The sequence below is a fragment of the Patella vulgata genome, chromosome 2, assembly GCF_932274485.2.
Source record: "Patella vulgata chromosome 2, xgPatVulg1.2, whole genome shotgun sequence".
Lineage (NCBI taxonomy): Eukaryota > Metazoa > Mollusca > Gastropoda > Patellidae > Patella > Patella vulgata.
In genome coordinates this window covers 42,802,522-42,815,057 of record NC_065880.2, presented here as the reverse complement: position 1 = coordinate 42,815,057, position 12,536 = coordinate 42,802,522, and the positions used below count along the sequence as shown (strand labels likewise).

Genomic DNA, 12,536 nt, shown 5'->3' with positions numbered 1-12,536 from the left:
AATCGTCAGTGGATAGGCTCCACTTAACGTTTTTCTTACCTGGCTTTTCCAATTTTATATTTCAAACTATTTGGTCAGCAGCCATAGCATGAAACTATATTGGTTTTGGAATAGATAATTCAATAGAAACAACTCTTTCTAAAATGAAGCCAAGGAAAAGTCATGATATCTGATGATCTAAGACACATCAAATGACTCAACTTGTAAACAATTAAAATCATTTTAGAAGTTTTAAACATGTATGTGCTTGTAATAATGACGATATCATATTTTTTATTGTAAATAATGTCTATGAAATATTTGATAATAATACTTAGAGCACTTACAGCACTTGTAATTTAAAATTTATACAGGCAATCAAGAGGTAATTCTTCAAATTTGAAATAAAGATATATTGGGCACTTGAAAAGTTAATAATATCCGTCAAGTTTTCAATAACGTGTCAAACTATCATTAAATGTACTCTTCTAGACTTGTTAAATTCTGCATTTTAAGTACTACAGAACTGACTTCCGACTGGTGACGACCGAGGACAGATTATCAAAGACAGCAAAGATGAATACAAAACCAGGTCCTTATAATCAGCAACAAGAACTGATAAAAGCATCTTTTTGTTCTTGTTACTATCGCACAAAGTATTGTAAAAAGTGACCAACAGGGAATTTTGACAACAATTGCCTTGTTCGTGAATAGTCCTGACCATTTATGTTAAAATTTCAATAATCCATAATTTTCTCAATCTTTATGAAATCATATGAATTTTGGATATAATGTGTAGGAATATGCATATCTATAACATATCTGTCAAAGTCCGTCACATTTTGCCACAAATTGGGCGCTACTTACAAAAAAACCCATTGTTTTTTGGTTTTTATCGGTGATTAGTAGAACCGTGCAAAACCATTATCTGTGCATTTAAACTATAGATGATTGGCATACATGTAATAGTTTTAACATTTAGTATAAATCATGCATGAACTTTTTCTTCGATTTATTTTTCTGGGATATAACCATTTGAATATCTTTATTCTTCTACAGTTCTATGACAGTGTTGTTCCTTTCATTAAATCAATTCTATCTATTTGATATTTTGTTTGTTTTACCCCCAGAGGTTTTTTATTACAGCCACATCGATCATATCTCTCCCTGTATTATAAAATATTAATATAATCAAGACTAACTCATAATCTTTACTTCAACAAAATGCTAAAATATCCTGACAAAAGGCTTAATGGTCCATTAATACTACCACTACCAGTTAGTAAAGCTTAACAGTAGCAGACATCATACATAAAGGGATCAGATTTGCTATGGACTGTATTCACTCACAGAGCCACAGTGGCTCCCCTGTAGTAGTTTGGATTTCGATTGTCAAGAAAATATATCTTTCAAATACACCACTAAATTTTACTTACAAACACAAAAATGAATGATCATGCTAAAACATGTTTGTGAACGGAAACCCAATCTGCTTTATCAATTTACCTATTACCAGTCTAGATAAACAACAGTTTTACTTGTTGGTAAGTGACAAAATTACAAGAATAATAAATACACCATTATCATATAATATCATACTTCATTACTTGTTTGAAATATATTATATCGTACTTCTAAGTTTATCTTGTAGATTTAAATTTCCCGAACACACAACCCATACGCTTGCATAATAAAAGAAAGCATAAATGTTTCATTTTTTTTTAATTTCTTGAAGGAGTTACAAAGGTCATTTTAGTTTATCTGTCAGTACATGTTCGCTTGGTCGCAACTATTACTGAGAGGGATGAGAGAGAGAGAGAGAGAGTTGGGATTTTTAGCAGTGGGAGGAAACCAGAGGACCCAGAGAAAACCCACGAGGCTGGACCAGGGACGCAGCCGTGAAATATATATTGGGGTGGTCCGCAAATGAAATTATATAAAATGTTGACAATCTGTTACACTGGAGGCACGAGGCTGCACAGCAGCCGATGTAGCCCAATAGGGAGAGTGTGGGAGGGTCACCCTCCAAACGGAGGGGGTTTGGGGGACCCACATAAAAAAAATTTAAACTTTCAGTCTTCTGTAAACACTGTTTTGGCATATTTTACGGGGTTAAACTAAAACATCACACCAATACAATGTTTATCATGTTTTAAATGTCAGGGGGTGCCGTTTTCATATTTTTTTCATGACTTTTACATATTGAATGTTACGCTCGAGTTATGAACAACACGACAAAGAGAGTTTAGTAGGGGAATTTTTATGAGGAGGATCCAAATGAAACAAAACTTGATCACATAACTTTAGTTTATGAGGATGCATATTTGACAATCACCTTGTTAACTACAATACTATACACATTGACATTTACAAGAAAGTTGTATAGATATTTAAAGTATTTTGTAAATTTTGTGTATTATAAATGGATTTCAAAAAGTTAACATAAGTGTTTGTGTTTTAATTTGTAAATTGTTTTATACAGATAGAATCTTAACTAATCCTAATAATTGTTGTAAATAAATAGGAGTTAGGGCCTACTATGTAAACTTGCGGGGGTCCAAGTATATTCAGACCCCCCCCCCCCCCCCCGAAAAACAATTTGGGGGGGGGGGGGGACCCCCCCCCCCCATGTGTGACACCCATGGGCTGGACAGGCGACCCTACTCCTTGTCAAGTACATTAAATGAATCGAAACCACGCCAGTTGACTAAATGTCAGACCTTATGATACAAGCGCACATGCACTAACCATTCGGCCATCCAACCTCCACCTGAAAGGGATGACATCAGGGCGAGTTAATTAGCTCTCAATATTAACTTTTTTCTACATGTATTCTGCAAATTAAATTCTAAAATAATCTTTTAAATCATTAAGGAAAAAAATAAACGTGTTCGAACTAAATCTGGACACAAAATATTTCCTATTTTAGTGTAAATAGGTACATAAAATAGTACACAAAAGTGTAAAATGAGCAAAAGTAATCAATTCTGCCATGACATTGTGTTAAATACTATGTCCGATGTGCACCGTGCACGTGTTATCGGCGCCATATGATTTAACGTCACTACGTCACACTTGGTCATAATATTATACTGTACGTGACCTTAAAGGTCAGCATCTTGTACAGATTTTAAAGAAGGCTTTCGATTACCATTATAAACAGATTGAATGGACCTATTCAAGAAAAATTAAATTAAAATATTCCAAGATACCAGTGCAAATCACGAAATTCCTCTGACCAAATTCAATTTCATGTTAATCTAATCTGTTTTGTCTGCTAACTAAATTCTAATCCTGTCAGCTTCAACAAAAATGTTGTTTGTGCTTCTGGTAAAATCAAAGTAAACACAACATAATTAATCATTGTAAGAGTTATACTATCTTTCTCAACTTATCTGCTTACCTTACTGCTGCCCTTATAAAAAATAGCAATTTAAATAGCATATTAATGATTACTACTTCTAACCCACACCATTTAAGCAGAATTTAGTAACCCACCCAGAATAACAGGACACAACCATGTGGAATACAAGTTAATTAGATGTTTATGTCTTGCAATGTTTCTACAGGTTAGTTTAATAAAGACAAGATAATCCTTTTAAAAAAGAGGCTAGAAATAAACATCGAAGTTTATGTCCTGCAATGTTTTGACAAGGGTTTGCTTAATAAAGACTACAATCCTTTTCAAAAAGTTGCCAGAAATAAACTTCCAAGTAATTTGTAATCCATATAATTGTGTCATGTGGATATTCTAGATCTCATGGCTTTATTTCTTAATCTTTGTAAAGTCAATTCTAATCATTTAGATATAGTTGAGAAAATAAGACAAGCAATCAGATCAGGTGTACCTATCATATGGTTTATTCATGGACTTAATCCCACCTGATCCTTTCTATAACGACCAGGTTATGTAGGTAATACCGGAGATATAATAATAACAATTAAGAGTAAAACTTATCTGATTCAAATACAGGCATGACATAAAAGATATATAATAAAAACCCTTTCGTGTATTTCATTGGGTGGAAGTTGTAATGATCATACCAGTTCTAGATACAAACAATCTAATTAAAAATAAAATTATATTTTCTTTCTCATTTCATCTACCGGTACTAATTAAATTGTTCTGATTTTTTACACTAGGCCTCCATAAGATGTAAGATATATATATTCAGAGGAGTGGCTGTTTGGACAGCTTACATCACTTGTGTTAAAAAAAATTTTGAAAAAAGTTGGGGTTTAGTTTTGTGCATTACAAATTCTACCTATACTATTCAAAAAAAGTAGGGGATATTTGATTTTGGGGGCATAATACTAAAATATGCAAATGACTACGAAAAAAGTCACTATAGAACCTAACAGAAGAAACATTTCCAGTTACATGTGACGCCCAAACGCACCAATAGCTACCGCATGGAATGCAGGTGATGCTTGGGATCATCATGGGGGTCCAACCCAAGATTTGCACGACTCTGACTTTGAATGTTACAGTCATTGTGGCATTGAATTCCAGGGTGGAAACATCAGTTTAATTGTTTTAGTGACCAGAAAACAAATTTTGATATGCGTCGGCTTACCCAAAATGAAAGGTTACGTGCCCTTGGCATGCTACAGATCGGCACAACACAGGCGGTTGTGGCGCGGACGATGAATGTTTCTCAGTCTGTCATAAGCAGGCTATGGTCCAGATACCGTGATACACAATCTGTACAGGACAGACCACGCTCAGGTCGACCAAGGGCGACAACTCAAGCCCAGGATCGATTTATCCGTACCTTGGCCTTGAGAAATCGTGTCATCACAGCAAATCAGATCAGCGCTCGTCTTCAAACAGACACTGGTGTGAGAGTGAGTGGCCAGACGATTCGGAATCGACTGCATAGGGGACACCTTCGCGCCCGACGTCCTCGCGTGATCCCTTGTTTGAGAGATCATCACATTCAGGCAAGACGTCGTTGGTGTAGGGATCGTCAACACTGGGATAATCGACGCTGGAGCAATGTGATGTTTTCAGACGAGTCAAGGTTCACTGTTGATTTTTTGGACAGACGTAGGAGGGTGTGGCGTCGTCGAAACGAGCGCTTCCAAGACGTTAACGTCATCAGACATGATCGATTTGGGGGTGGTTCTGTTATGGTGTGGGGAGGCATCACTGTTGCTGGAAGAACGGCTTTACATGTTGTTGCAGGGCGTGTTACAGGCCAGTACTACCGGGACAACATCTTGGCAGTCCATGTTGTGCCGTTCGCACGACGTCATGGCCGCCGTTTCATCTTCCAGGATGACAACGCAAGATGTCACAGGGCCAGGATCGTTACAGGTTACCTCCAACAACAGAACATCACCACATTACCTTGGCCAGCACTGAGTCCCGACCTCTCCCCCATCGAGCATGTCTGGGACATGCTTGGACAGAGGTTACGTCAACAACGTCCTGCCAATGTCCAAGAACTTGCTGCTGCGTTGCAACAGGAATGGGACAATCTGGACCAAAATGACCTTAGACGTCTCATTAGGAGTATGCCACGTCGGATCAATGCTTCTTTGGCAAACAGAGGAGGATTTACCCGTTACTGACTTGGTTGTGATGCTGTGGTAACTTTGCTGTTTGACCCCGGGTATCATTTTACCCTTATAATGGTCAGTCTGTGCCTTACTTAGTCTAACGATCATTTGGAATAAATCGATGAATGTGAACTTCATTTCATTTTGTCATTTGTTTCTTCGTCAGTTTCATTAGGTGACTTTAATAACACTTAAAAATCAAATATCCCCTACTTTTTTTGAATAGTATATTATAGTCTGGCACCTTATTTTCCTGTGAATAAAAAACACACTGACTTATCCAATGTTTTAAACTAAATTAAAGAAAGATAGGCCCACATATTAGGTAATGAAATGAAATGCGGTTTGGGGGTTTAAGGTCCTAATGATACGCTATAAAATGTGATATGAGGGCGATTCACCATTTTGTTGATCACATGACAAATCAAATAACTGTCACATATGTTCAGTGTAATCGCTATCCGTTCCGCTTTGACATAAGCTCTCTGAATTCAGTTGCTCTCAATTTGCCTCAGTTGCCGATTTGATCGACATGAGCACACTTACAACTAGTTGTCCCAGTTGAAAGATCGACATAAGCCGGCATAAAATGTAACTTTTTATCAAGTGTAGTAGCTCATGAATTATTAAATCTTTAATATGAAGTGAAGTTGTTCAGTTGTTTAGTTCTACGTTTACTTATAGAAGTCAGTCACAAATAATAAATTGTTAATGAAAACATTGCATGATCAACGTAATTAAATATAACCTTAGAATTAAAAACATTCTCAGCTATCTGGTAAAATTAATTTGATCATGGTTTTTTTCTAATTGTTTTTTTTATTTTTTAAACCTGGAGGGTTAATTGCACCAGAAAACAACTGATATTCAACTGATATCGAGAATTATCAATACATCAAACTTCACTGATTAAAGCCATGGGGAAAAAGATCATTTCAGTGCAAAAAATATGTTTGCAATCTCTTGACTCTCTTTATCCTGATGGTCTTTCTGATCATGTGTTTATCCAGCATGGTTCAGGTAAACAATGCCACAGAGAATTTGATGACAGGATGCAAATGACCATTCTTCACTAATCCTGATACAGATATGTAATCCTATTGCTGCTAGGGTTTAAATTCATACAAGTCATTGATTAACCGAGGACGCATATATACTATTCAAAAAAAGTAGGGGATATTTGATTTTGGGGGCATAATACTAAAATATGCAAATGACTACGAAAAAAGTCACTATAGAACCTAAGAGAAGAAACATTTCCAGTTAAATGTGACGCCCAAACGCACCAATAGCTACCGCATGGAATGCAGGTGATGCTTGGGATCATCATGGGGGTCCAACCCAAGATTTGCACGACTCTGACTTTGAATGTTACAGTCATTGTGGCATTGAATTCCAGGGTGGAAACATCAGTTTAATTGTTTTAGTGACCAGAAAACAAATTTTGATATGCGTCGGCTTACCCAAAATGAAAGGTTACGTGCCCTTGGCATGCTACAGATCGGCACAACACAGGCGGTTGTGGCGCGGACGATGAATGTTTCTCAGTCTGTCATAAGCAGGCTATGGTCCAGATACCGTGATACACAATCTGTACAGGACAGACCACGCTCAGGTCGACCAAGGGCGACAACTCAAGCCCAGGATCGATTTATCCGTACCTTGGCCTTGAGAAATCGTGTCATCACAGCAAATCAGATCAGCGCTCGTCTTCAAACAGACACTGGTGTGAGAGTGAGTGGCCAGACGATTCGGAATCGACTGCATAGGGGTCACCTTCGCTCGCGCCCGACGTCCTCGCGTGATCCCTTGTTTGAGAGATCATCACATTCAGGCAAGACGTCCTTGGTGTAGGGATCGTCAACACTGGGATAATCGACGCTGGAGCAATGTGATGTTTTCAGATGAGTCAAGGTTCACTGTTGATTTTTTGGACAGACGTAGGAGGGTGTGGCGTCGTCGAAACGAGCGCTTCCAAGACGTTAACGTCATCAGACATGATCGATTTGGGGGTGGTTCTGTTATGGTGTGGGGAGGCATCACTGTTGCTGGAAGAACGGCTTTACATGTTGTTGCAGGGCGTGTTACAGGCCAGTACTACCGGGACAACATCTTGGCAGTCCATGTTGTGCCGTTCGCACGACGTCATGGCCGCCGTTTCATCTTCCAGGATGACAACACAAGATGTCACAGGGCCAGGATCGTTACAGGTTACCTCCAACAACAGAACATCACCACATTACCTTGGCCAGCACTGAGTCCCGACCTCTCCCCCATCGAGCATGTCTGGGACATGCTTGGACAGAGGTTACGTCAACAACGTCCTGCCAATGTCCAAGAACTTGCTGCTGCGTTGCAACAGGAATGGGACAATCTGGACCAAAATGACCTTAGACGTCTCATTAGGAGTATGCCACGTCGGATCAATGCTTCTTTGGCAAACAGAGGAGGATTTACCCGTTACTGACTTGGTTGTGATGCTGTGGTAACTTTGCTGTTTGACCCCGGGTATCATTTTACCCTTATAATGGTCAGTCTGTGCCTTACTTAGTCTAACGATCATTTGGAATAAATCGATGAATGTGAACTTCATTTCATTTTGTCATTTGTTTCTTCGTCAGTTTCATTAGGTGACTTTAATAACACTTAAAAATCAAATATCCCCTACTTTTTTTGAATAGTATATATTATGTTTTAATACCGACAGATGGGGACTTTGTGTATGGTGAACACCAACAACCGAGTGCACACACACTCACATTCATGGAGGTTACAAGTGTATATCAATAATATAAATTGAGTGGGTTCAACACTCTATATCCGAGAACAGACCCCCTTTGACCACAGGAGCAGCCAATTGAAAGAACATTTTTTCATTGATTTATCCACAGGAACAGCCCATTGAAAGAACATTTTTTTACTGATTCATCCCTTTAATATAATAATAATAACTTATATTTTCTAAACCAATCTGACTGAGGTCTTACAGACTGTACGTGAACAATCGAAGACTTGTTTTTGTCCCCCCTGTCCCTCTTTATCACACATGGGACAAAAGACAATATAACCGTTTATAATTGATGTGCGGTGCAATATCGCGATAGAACAGTTATTTATTAATGTGACCAAGCAAGGACAGACATTATGTTTTAATACAGACAAATGGGGACTTACATGTAGTGTATGGTGAACACCAACAACCGAGTACTCACATTCACACTCGAGGGTGGATCACGTGGCTAAGTGGGTAAGACGATGGCTCGCTAGCCTGGAGGTCGGGTGTTCGATCCCTGCATTGACCGAGAAAGTTCATCCAGATTTTCCGGCGTCGTTCCCCCTTGTCAGTGATGCAGGACGGAGGGGCTGACAAGGACAGCTGTCTAGTCCTTCGGATGAGACGAAAAACCGAGGTCCCATGTATACATTGGAATGCACGTAAAAGATCCCTTGGCAGTTGGAATTCGATATAAGAGTAGGCGATAGTGTCGCTGCCCGGGCAAAATTTCCCTCATAGCACACTGTATGGCGTATGCCCGTCTTCATTAGCCCAGCATAGGAGCAGAACAGTAGGACATTAAACCCCATTTCATTTCATTTTATTTCACACTCGAGGATGTTATAAGTGTACATGTATATCAAGACGAGAGAACGTAGCGAGTGTAGGTGGAGGAGATATTAGGAAGAAGAAGAATGGAGTCAGGGGGAGGGGGGCTTGGGGGGTTACAGGGTATACCAACTCTCGAATGCTCATTTGTTGTAATCTTACAACAAATGATAAGAACAAAATGGTTCCTCATTGAATTATTTACAATCTGTTACTAACTTTTAAAGACACTAATGTCAATCTTCAAGATATGACCACAAATTTCCAAGGCACTAACTAGACTTGTAAGAAACATTTGATTGAAGGTAAAGAGTTACATAAAACTAATTTTTCTTGAAAAGTCAAGTTGACATTTTGAAATTCCAATTTAAAATATCTTAAAATAAAACCGTTTAAAATATTATTAACTGGAGCATTTAAACTACTAACATTTTCAAATTTCAACTTGAACTTAATCTTTTAAGATAAGTAGCTAAGTCTCTAACTCAATATCATCCAAAGTCTTCGACATTGAAAACACAAATTATTTGTCAATTTAAATCAACATTGATGTTGTGATCTTACTGGAAAAAGATGGGCTTCTGATATCCAATATTTAAGACAAAATAAACCTTTTACCATTTGTACACATATTGTGTACCATAATGTGTTTCAACGCTATTTGTAACAGAGGACTAGAAGAACGAGACTAGACATATACCACAAGTCATGTCAGACGGTGACCCCATATACTTATCTGGAGAGCATGTGCAATAAATACTATCGGCGTAGACTGGAATAACCAGACACTAGAGGTTGCCATTCGGTTGAGACTTCTGGCGTATTTCGCCATACATAACTGATTTGAAATTACATTAAAAACGGGAACGGTTGAATGTAAATCAGTTTACATTCATATTACATTATTCATTGCGACCCATTTGTGTCAATTTCTAGATCCCAATATTAGCGCTTTAGCTCCTTTAAAGATACATTCTCACAAAAGTTTTATAGGGTACCGGTACTAAGTTATTTCCAATAAAAGTATGGCAAATTTGATGGAAAGTAGAGACACCCAATCTTACTAGAAAGATACTGGATGGGGCAGGCAATGGGCAAAGATGTCAGGGTATTACTTACTGTCAGTCCGATGGCTTATTGTCTGCCAGGTTATTATTTCTTGGGGAACATTGAGAGGTTTAAACGTACAACAGAATCTGCAATTAAATGGCAGAAAAATAATTTGGCAGAAGATAATCAAAGGTTTCAATATGAACGGTAAACTGACAGTAAGAAACGACAAATACATCCTGAAATGGACCCTCAATCAAGTAACGTGACAAACATGGCTTCTAAAAATGGATGTTTTGAGAGGGATTTGAAGCAAATTTTTGATAGATTAATTAATTTGAATATCTTTATAGCACAAATACATCATCACATCATACAGTTTGTACATGATGGTAAGGCATCTCTAACTTAAACATTTAAGATTTTGACTTAATTTTTAAGTTATTAACTTAAACTTTTAAGAACTTCATTTTTTTTAACATATTAACTTAAACTTTTAAGATATTAACTTAAACTTTTAAGATATTAACTTAAACTTTTAAGATATTAACTTAAACTCTGATATTAACATAAACAAACATAACTTTTAAGATATTAACTTTTTCAAGATACTAACTTGAATTTTCAAGACACTTACTTATATTTTCAAGATATTTACTTGAAACGAAAGACTACCGTAGTCTTTCATATAAAAACAAAATATTTTAGAACTAAAATTCCCGTTAACGGAATATTTGTTTCCATATTTCGCTGAAGCTTCACTGCTCCAGGGAAGCATCACCGGAGCAGTGAAGCTTCAGCAAAATATTTTTTTCCCGAAGCATCCCTGATTCAAATATCCTAAAAGGTCCCCTGATAAGTCAGCAAGACATCGCCGATGCTTCTGTGGTGCCTCAGGAAACCTTCAGGTCATCGCAAGTCATACATACAGAACCATTGGGAGGTCTCGGGATAACTGCGAAAAATTTCAAAACTTGTACTGAAAATTTTTCCAAAGTTTTCCCAATGGGAAGACATCGCCAATGCTTAGGTGATGCCCCGGGGAAACAAATATTTCGTGGAAGCTCCAGGGAACCATCGCCGGAGTTTCCTTATGGATCTAGAAAGCTTCAGGATAGCCTCTCCGGCCTGCTTTACTGACAATGCAAGCATTGAAATTTTTCGCAGGGGCGGCGACAATATACGTCCACATGAAAATGTGGGCGTATAAAAAATTTTCCAATGTTTTCCCGATGAGGAAGCTTCGGGGATGCTTCCTTGAAGCTTCCGCGAAATATTTTTTCCAACCCGAGTTATTCCCCATTTAAATATCCTCAAAGGTCCCCTGATACTTCAGCACGACATCACCAAAGCATTTGATGATGCCCTGAGGAAACAAATATTTCGTGAAGCTCCAGGGAAGCATCCCCAGTTTCCTTATGGATCTGGAAAGCTCCAGGGAAGCCTCTCCTGCCTGCTTTCCTGACAATGCAAGCATTGATACTTTTCCAGTTCTCACGTGGCCTCCTGATGGATTCACACTGGGAAACCTGTTCCTGACACCTCTCGAGGCTCATCAATTTCTATCTATAGTACATCCGCAAGGCAAAAATTGCTCAGTGGTACCTACATGTATGCATTATATAAGACAATTGTAACTGGCTTAATACGCCCTAACAAGTGTCACTACTTGAAATGAAATGAAACTGAAAATGTATATTCATTTAGTCATTGTGTGTATGAAATGGAAATGAAATGGGGTTTAACGTCCTACTACTCCTAACCTGGGCTAATGAAGACGGGCATACGCCATACAGTGTGCTATGAGGGCATTAGAATGGCATAATTTATCAATACCCGGTACACTTTGATACACTTTGTTAACACGTTTATCTAAAAGTCAAGCAACCCCGCCCCTTCGCCCCCTTCCATCTGCTTTATGAACCTGCTAGTGCTACAGGACATCTCTATAGATAAACCTGATGTGATAAATGGCATCAGATCAGGTGTCCTGGAAAGAGTAAGTATACCCCGACTCATACATGACACTTTGAAACCACCAATGGTGGCATGAGTGAAAAAAGGGTTCCTATGGATTACTGTACATCTGGGTTGTAAAAATAAAAACAGTGATTGTTGCTTAACTGATGGTTTTGACAATATCTGTACACTCCTCTCAGAGAGGCCTACATTGTTTTTTCAACCTGGATTGAGTGAGGTATTGCTGAGAAGGAATGGCCAGTACCAGCCCCTCAACCACCTTAAAGAGAAACGTTAGTTCGGGGTCCTTTCTCGAAGAGTAGGGAGTTGTAATTTATAGAGCATCCTGAAGATGTAAACGATTTTACGTGTGGCTCTT

At 38.2% G+C, this 12,536-nt stretch overlaps 1 protein-coding gene across 3 annotated transcripts in view; it reads right to left on the bottom strand.

The window, feature by feature from the left end:
• LOC126811394 (serine/threonine-protein kinase 33) overlaps positions 1–12,536 on the bottom strand; it is a 69,211-nt gene that overhangs the window by 54,330 nt on the left and 2,345 nt on the right. Inside the window, exon 1 of one of the 3 annotated variants that reach the window (XM_056098827.1) lies at positions 1,587–1,654. The exons of the other annotated variants lie outside the window; for them this stretch is intronic. The gene's annotated coding sequence lies outside the window, so the exon portion shown is untranslated. Of the gene's footprint in view, positions 1–1,586; positions 1,655–12,536 lie in introns of those variants that run through there. 3 annotated transcript variants of the gene reach the window in all.